The 7,110-nt window shown below is 41.5% G+C and overlaps 1 pseudogene; it reads left to right on the top strand.

The window, feature by feature from the left end:
• The first annotated feature begins 4,092 nt into the window (after positions 1 to 4,092).
• On the top strand, positions 4,093 to 5,002 carry LOC116091812 (annotated as a pseudogene).
• The last annotated feature ends 2,108 nt before the right edge of the window (positions 5,003 to 7,110 follow it).

Below are 7,110 nucleotides of genomic sequence, written 5' to 3'. Positions count from 1 at the left end.
TATCAGATATAGGGTTGGTAAAGATCTTTTCCCAATTTGTTGGTTGCCATTTTGTCCTACTGACAGTGACCTCAAGCTTCGCTACAGAGCAATAGCAGTAAAGATTCCACTGTATTGGTACAGAGACAATCACGTTGATCAATGGAATAGAGTTGAAGACTGTGAAATATAACCACACACTTGACCTTTGACAAAGATACCAAAAATATACAACAGAAAAAAGAAAGCATCTTCAATAAATGGTGCTGGTCCAACTGGCTGTATGTAGAAAAATGAAAATATACCCATACACACACATGATAGCTCACAGCCGTCTGTACAACTATAAAAAAAAAAATTTAAAAGAAGAAACATGAAGCTCTCCCCAAACTAGAAAAGTGGCTACATCATAGGGATAATCCACTAAAACTATCCCTGTATTTCAACACAAGTCCGTGTGTGTGTGTGTGTGTGTGTGTGTGTGTGTGTGTGTATAGAGTATATGTATGTGAGCGGTGCACATGTAGACACAAGCAATTGATGTCAGGTATCTTTCTCACTCACTCACTGCTTTATATATTGAGATAAGGTTTCTCACTTGAACTCGACCCATTAAATTGGCTAGTCTAGCCAGCCAGCTTAATCCAGTTAGTTTAGCTCTTATCCTGTTCAGAGACCTAAGAGGAATAAATTATAATGGGCTATGTATCAATTGAAAGGACATAGACTTGTCCATAGTCTTTACCTAAACAGTCACCCCAAGCTCCTGGGGTCTCTGTGGCAATGGGGCAGACATATATATTCCTATGGAGGAGGAGCATGGGAGGGACTGACATCAAATTTTCTGGGCAAAGTGGAGCAATTGATTCACTTGCATTTGTATGTCCATGGTTTAGGCCATGCCAGAGGAGTGGGTGAGGCAGTCTTTCCCAGTGGTTAGCATTAACACAATCAACTGGAGACATTTGTTGCTGTGCCTATTATCTTCTCAGATACCTTGGAAGTCATTACTAAGATATGAGAATCCCTGTCAGTCATGGTAAGTTTAAGCATCTTAAATACCATATTCAGTGCATATCTAATAGGTTTGAAGGCAAGTGTCTACAAACCATATCTGAGTTAAATAATCCTCATCTGTTTTTATATATTTGCTTATGAAACAGAATGCTACCTAAGGCTTATTCCCATAATTGACTATTATATTTAGCATGTCTACAATATAGTTTTAAACATATTAAAGAATTTGATCATTTATAAAGTGACTGAATTTTTACAGGCTTTTCTTAATTATCCTTAACAGTTTAGAGTAAAAAATTGCCAGGAGCCTGCCCAGCCTGGAATGGGTTGGAGAATGACACAGAGTTGGATGTAGTCCAGAAACCTGATGATCTCTGGGATTTAAACTTTCTAACTATACTGAATGCTGAAGCTGCTGGCTTCTCAAAAATTCTTCCAATTTTTTCTTATTCTGATGGGCAGGGTTTCTCTGTGTAGCCTTGGCTGTCCTGGAACTCACTCTGTAGACCAGGCTGGCCTCGAACTCAGAAATCCGCCTGCCTCTTTCTCCCAAGTGCTGGGATTAAAGGCGTGCGCCACCACCGCCCGGCACCCAGTCAATATTTTATCTTCTGTCCTTACACATAAAATAAATCATTCATTTAAACCCTTAATTCTTAATCCTTAATCATTCTTTTATAACCCTTAATTGCTTTACTGCTCTAGAAAAAGTATTCTAAATTGTAAATGCCTGCTTTTTTATCTCAAAAGCTATTAACTTGTGACATGGTGAAGACTGGCAGAGTTCAAATTGCAATTTTCATATCAGAAATATATTTATTTGTTCAGAGACTTTATTTTTACAAATTGAGTATAATGAAATCATTTTCTTCACAGGCACAAATTTAAATCTATGTATATTTGCTTCTATTTTAAAACCTTCACATGATGAATTTAAAGTGTTTGCTTGTTTATTTACTCACCTTCCATATTGATCACAGGCCTACCTACCTCCTCTCTTTCCAGTACCCCCTTATGTCTCCTTCCCACTTTCCACTTGGATGTGCCCCCATGGCACATCAATTTGCAGCAGGATGTGGCGCATCCTCTCCAACTGAGGCTAGACAAGGTCCCCCATCTAACAGAAAGGGATCCAAAGCCAGGCTACACAGCCCCTGCTCCACTTGTTTAACCACATGCAGATCACCTTGAATATGTGCAAGGGTCAATGCCCAGCCTATGCATGCTCTTTACATAGTGGCTCAGTCTCTGTGAGCTCCTAAAGGCCCTGCTTCCATCAGATGCTGGGTGAACACTGGGACATTGTGAGGAAGGAAGCAGAGGCATACGGATAGCATGTATGAGGCAATCTTAGACATATATATTTAAATCACTCTCTTTTGGGCTGGTGAGATGGCTCAGTGTTTAAGAGCACCGACTGTTCTTCTGAAGGTTCTGAGTTCAAATCCCAGCAACCACATGGTGTCTCACAACCATCTGTAATGAGATCTGATGCCCTCTTCTGGAGTTTCTGAAGACAGTGACAATGTACTTACATATAATGATAAATAAATCTTTAAAAAACAAAACAAAAAACAAAAAAAATAATCACTCTCTGTTAACCTGAATGGATCGTAAATAAGAAGAGATATCTTATTAAACCAGTGATAATACCATTTTTTTTTTTTTTTATGTTTTGGTGAACCAAATGATGAAATGAACATCCAATTTGCAGGCAACCATAGTAAAAATGTTTTTTGACCCACAAAATGTTATAACGCATAGGTTGAGAAACTGTACTAAGCTCTTTTTCTGACTGCCTCAGCTCACATTATTGCATCATGACATATGAATACTTCACTCTTTGGTGTTATTTGTGGTCCTTATTTGTAGTCTTATTTACCTATTTATCAAGATCATAATTAATAAAGACATTGTAATAAAATATTTGATATCCATTAAGATGTCTCACAGTCTTGTAAGTTTAAGCAGTTTTGAAAGCTGCTTTTAAAATATCATTTTTAATTTTCTGTAAATCTCCAAAATTTTCTTCAAACAATTTTCAAATCTCTCAATTGTGTTTTTGCACTATCAAAATAAAGTACTCAAAAAGTGGGTCACTTTTATGTTACAAAGTTTTGTTGCTAGCAAGATATGTCCTTGTATACAAATGAATGGAAGAGCAGCGCAAATACCTTTTTAAACAAGCATTGTTTATAGCATATCTTCTATAAACCTGGTTTTTAAGACAGAAGGAGAAATATATAAAACTTTTTCCCTATTTAAAAGTATCTTTGCCGGGCGGTGGTGGCGCACGCCTTTAATCCCAGCACTTGGGCAGCAGAGGCAGGCAGATTTCTGAGTTTGAGGCCAGCCTGGTCTACAGAGTGAGTTCCAGGACAGCCGGGGCTACACAGAGAAACCCTGTCTCAAAAAAACATAAAAAACAAAAAAACAATAAATAAATAAATAAATAAATGAATAAATGAATAAATGTATCTTTGGAGATGCTTCATATGATGTGTTGCTGCTCAGAATGGCTCCAATCATGAGATATGAGGTTTAAGTTGACATATTGTTTCAGATATTACAGGTTTTGAGTTTCAAGGCAGGAAGTCCTTGCTATCTGCTGAATCCAATTCTTGTGGGCACACTGGTACTATACTGGGACTAGACACTGGCTTGCCTACCAGAGAAAACAGAGGAGCCACTGATACCCTTTTAAAAGCAGCTTGTTCAGATTGCGCAGAGCATGTTCTCATCACACTTCTCCATGTAAGTGTTGTCCAGGGTGATCTTCAGAGTGGCTCCCTTCTTCAGCTCCATCTCTGAAGTGCTGCTGCCCTTGATGTGTCCGGTCTGGATCTCAGGCCCCTGTCTATCCAGAGCCACTGCAATGGTAAGGTAGAGAATGGGATCAGATGCAAAGCTTTCTGTGGCTGCGCGTACATTCTTGATAGTCTCTGCATGGTACTCATGGCTTTCATGAGAGAAATTCAGCCTAGCCACATTCATTCCAGACTGAATCATCTCCTTCAGCATCTTCACGGACCTTCCTGATTCGTGGTACAATTTGCAAGGCCAATGGTACAAATGATGCCAGTGTTGCAGTCCACGATGGGAGCAGAGTCAATGTCCAGGCAGCACATGTGTTCCAGGAAGGTGTCAGCCATGGCTGCATGGAGCTGCTGGGTCTGAATGAAGGCAGTCCCTGCTTCGCTGTGTGACCTCAGCATGTTTCCTGAAGTCCTCAGGCTTACTTCGGTTCCTGCTGCGCTACCTAAAGTGGACATCTGTCGAGTCAGGACGCATAGCTGCTGTGTCATGTGGGATCATGGTGGCTCGTGGTGACCTGGGCATTGAGATTCCTGGAGAGAAGGTCTTCTTGACTCAGAAGATGATTGGACGGTGCAACCGAGCTTGGAAGCCTGTCATCTGTGCCACACAGATGCTGGAGAGCATGATCAAGAAGTCCCCCACCCCCCGCCCCGTGCTGAAGGCAGTGATGTAGCCAATGCAGTCCTGGATGAAGCAGACTGCATCATGCTGTCTGGAGATACAGCCAAGGTGGACTACCCTCTGGAGGCTGTTCGCATGCAGCACCTGATTGCCCGAGAGGCAGAGGCTGCTGTCTACCACTTGCAGCTATCCGAGGAACTCTTCCGCATGGCACCCATTACCAGCGACCCAACAAAAGCTACCACCTTGAGCGCAGTGGATATCGTGTTCACCAAGTCTGGCAGGAGTGCTCACCAAGTGGCCAGGTACCGCCCTCGGGCTCCTATCATTGCTGTGACTCCCAATCCCCAGACTGCTTGCCAGGCCCCTCTGTACTGCAGCATCTTTCCTGTGCTGTGTAAGGATGCTGTACTGAAAGCCTGGACTGAGGATGTTGACCTTCATGTAAACTTGGCCATGGATGTTGGCAAGGCCCGAGGCTTCTTCAAGAAGGGAGATGCGGGTGCTGACCGGGTGGCACCCTGCCTTTGTCTTCATCAACACCATGCGTGTAGTGCCTGTGCCTTGATGGAGCTCTGGAGCCCCTCTTCTAGACCCTGTCCCTTCCCCTCTCCTATCCTATCCATTAGGCCAGCAACGCTTGTAGTGCTCACTCTGCACTCTGGGCCATAGTGTGGCGCTGGTGGCCTGGGACACCAGGGAAAATTAATGCTTCTGAAACATGCAATAGAGCCCAGCTATTTTTCATGGCCCTACTTGAGCCAGGGGTGAAGGAAGGATGCAGGATTGGAAACCCTCTGACTTTATCACAGAAGGGCAGCAGCATCTCTGTGTATTTTGCTCCTGTAGAAAGCTGTCCATAGAATCCCCAGCCCTAGCCTGGAGTCCAAAGACTCTGCACAAGAGCAGGGGCCGAGGGTGTGGGGCTTTTGGCCCTGGCCTTGATTTGCTTTCCCAACAGCTTTGGCCTCCCCACTCCTCCTTGTGCACTCTACCGCTGTCACTGCAGACACTGTACTCTCCATCCACCTTGTATTCTGAAGTCTCCAGGCCTGTTGCTATAGTGCCCACCTGAATGTCAATAAAGAAGCTGAAGCAAAAAAAAAAAAAAAAAAGGAAAGAAAAGAAAAAAAAGAATCTCAAGCTCTATGGTAAAGAAGAGTGTGTCTCTGAGGATTATTGATATATCTTTGTAAGAGAAAATATCTTCCACGTTTGTATAAAGATAAGTCATCTGAAGAGGGTTTTAGGTCCCCTGGATATTGAGTAGCAAGAGTTCATGACCCTCCCAACTTGGATGGTAAGATCAGAACTCAGGTCATTCCTAAGAAGATTACATATTTGAGTGATTTGCTCAGTCATATAGTATTTTTTATCCAATATACTATATCTCTCAAAGATTAACTAAATAATTAAATGAAAGAATGAATGAATGAAATTAACCATAGGAAAGTGATATATCAATATTAAGACCGTGTCTATTTTGAATTTGTATCAAAAATTGAATACAATCTGAAGGAAATTCCTAATAATATTTAAAAAAAAGGTGTTTGCTAAGCCAAGTGTAAATACTCAGAATTCTCAATACTATTATGAGGACTTAGAACACACATTGCTATAATGTGGTATGTATAATTACTCACAAACGTACTTCAATCATGAATGTGTATGATATTTGCAATAAAATAAAAAGATGAAGAGAAAAAACCAAGGACAAAAGCACAGAAATACACTGAAGTTCCAAACAGAAGACTTAGGAAAAATCAGACAGGGATAATATAAACTTGACCAATGTTACCTAATTATGTATGCTTATACATGTATAGAAATTAAATAAAAACACATATTTTACAAATTGACAAACTTAACATGATTCCTAAATTGTTATATTACTCATTTTACAGCTTCTGATATTTCTTCCAAGAGGGGCCCCACACTCTAATGCTCTGTCTAGAAATGGAGGTCACCAGAGATATCTGTTATGACTCTGTAACCTCTCAGGTCCCTTTGTGCACTCAGGAAAACCCACCTTCCATTGATGCTCATACACAAAACAACATTGAAGAATAATTTAATGCATCCTTCCTAAAACTTGGCAGAGCCTATCCCTTCACAGTGGATCAATATCAATACAGGGAGACCCATAGGCCAAGGTCCACAGTCCAAGCCACCGGAGGACTAACACAACCACAGTCTGGCTGATAGTCCATTCCTGTTCCAACATCTCTGACAGCTAGCCAGCCTGCTTTTGCTAGAAAAATAGTAGCATCCACATTCACCATGGCACGACTTGTGGTCTGCCCCACAGAGGCAGCAGAGCAGAAAACTGAAAATTACAAATAAGCTACTACCAATGGCACCCATGGTTACTAGGCATGCTGAGATTCCCACACAAACTAGAGCCACTCAGCTAGACTTAACAATGATGCAGCAAGTTGACTCACACAGCACAGGCCTTCCAAGCTCAGACCTCCACCATAGGGGCAAACAGAGCCAAGTGTCTTAGTTAGGGTTTCCATTGTTATGAGAAGACAGCATGACCGAAGCAATTCTTTTGTTTTCTTTTTTAAGATTGGTTTACCTTATTTGTATGAGTATGTTGTAGCTGTCTTCAGATACATGGGAAGAGTGGATTGGATCTTTTACAAATGGTTGTGAGCCACAATGTGGTTGCTG

This window comes from Mastomys coucha, unplaced genomic scaffold (genome assembly GCF_008632895.1).
Source record: "Mastomys coucha isolate ucsf_1 unplaced genomic scaffold, UCSF_Mcou_1 pScaffold15, whole genome shotgun sequence".
Taxonomy (NCBI): domain Eukaryota; kingdom Metazoa; phylum Chordata; class Mammalia; order Rodentia; family Muridae; genus Mastomys; species Mastomys coucha.
Note: the sequence above shows the minus strand (reverse complement) of the source record. Positions and strands in the feature narration are given on the sequence as shown.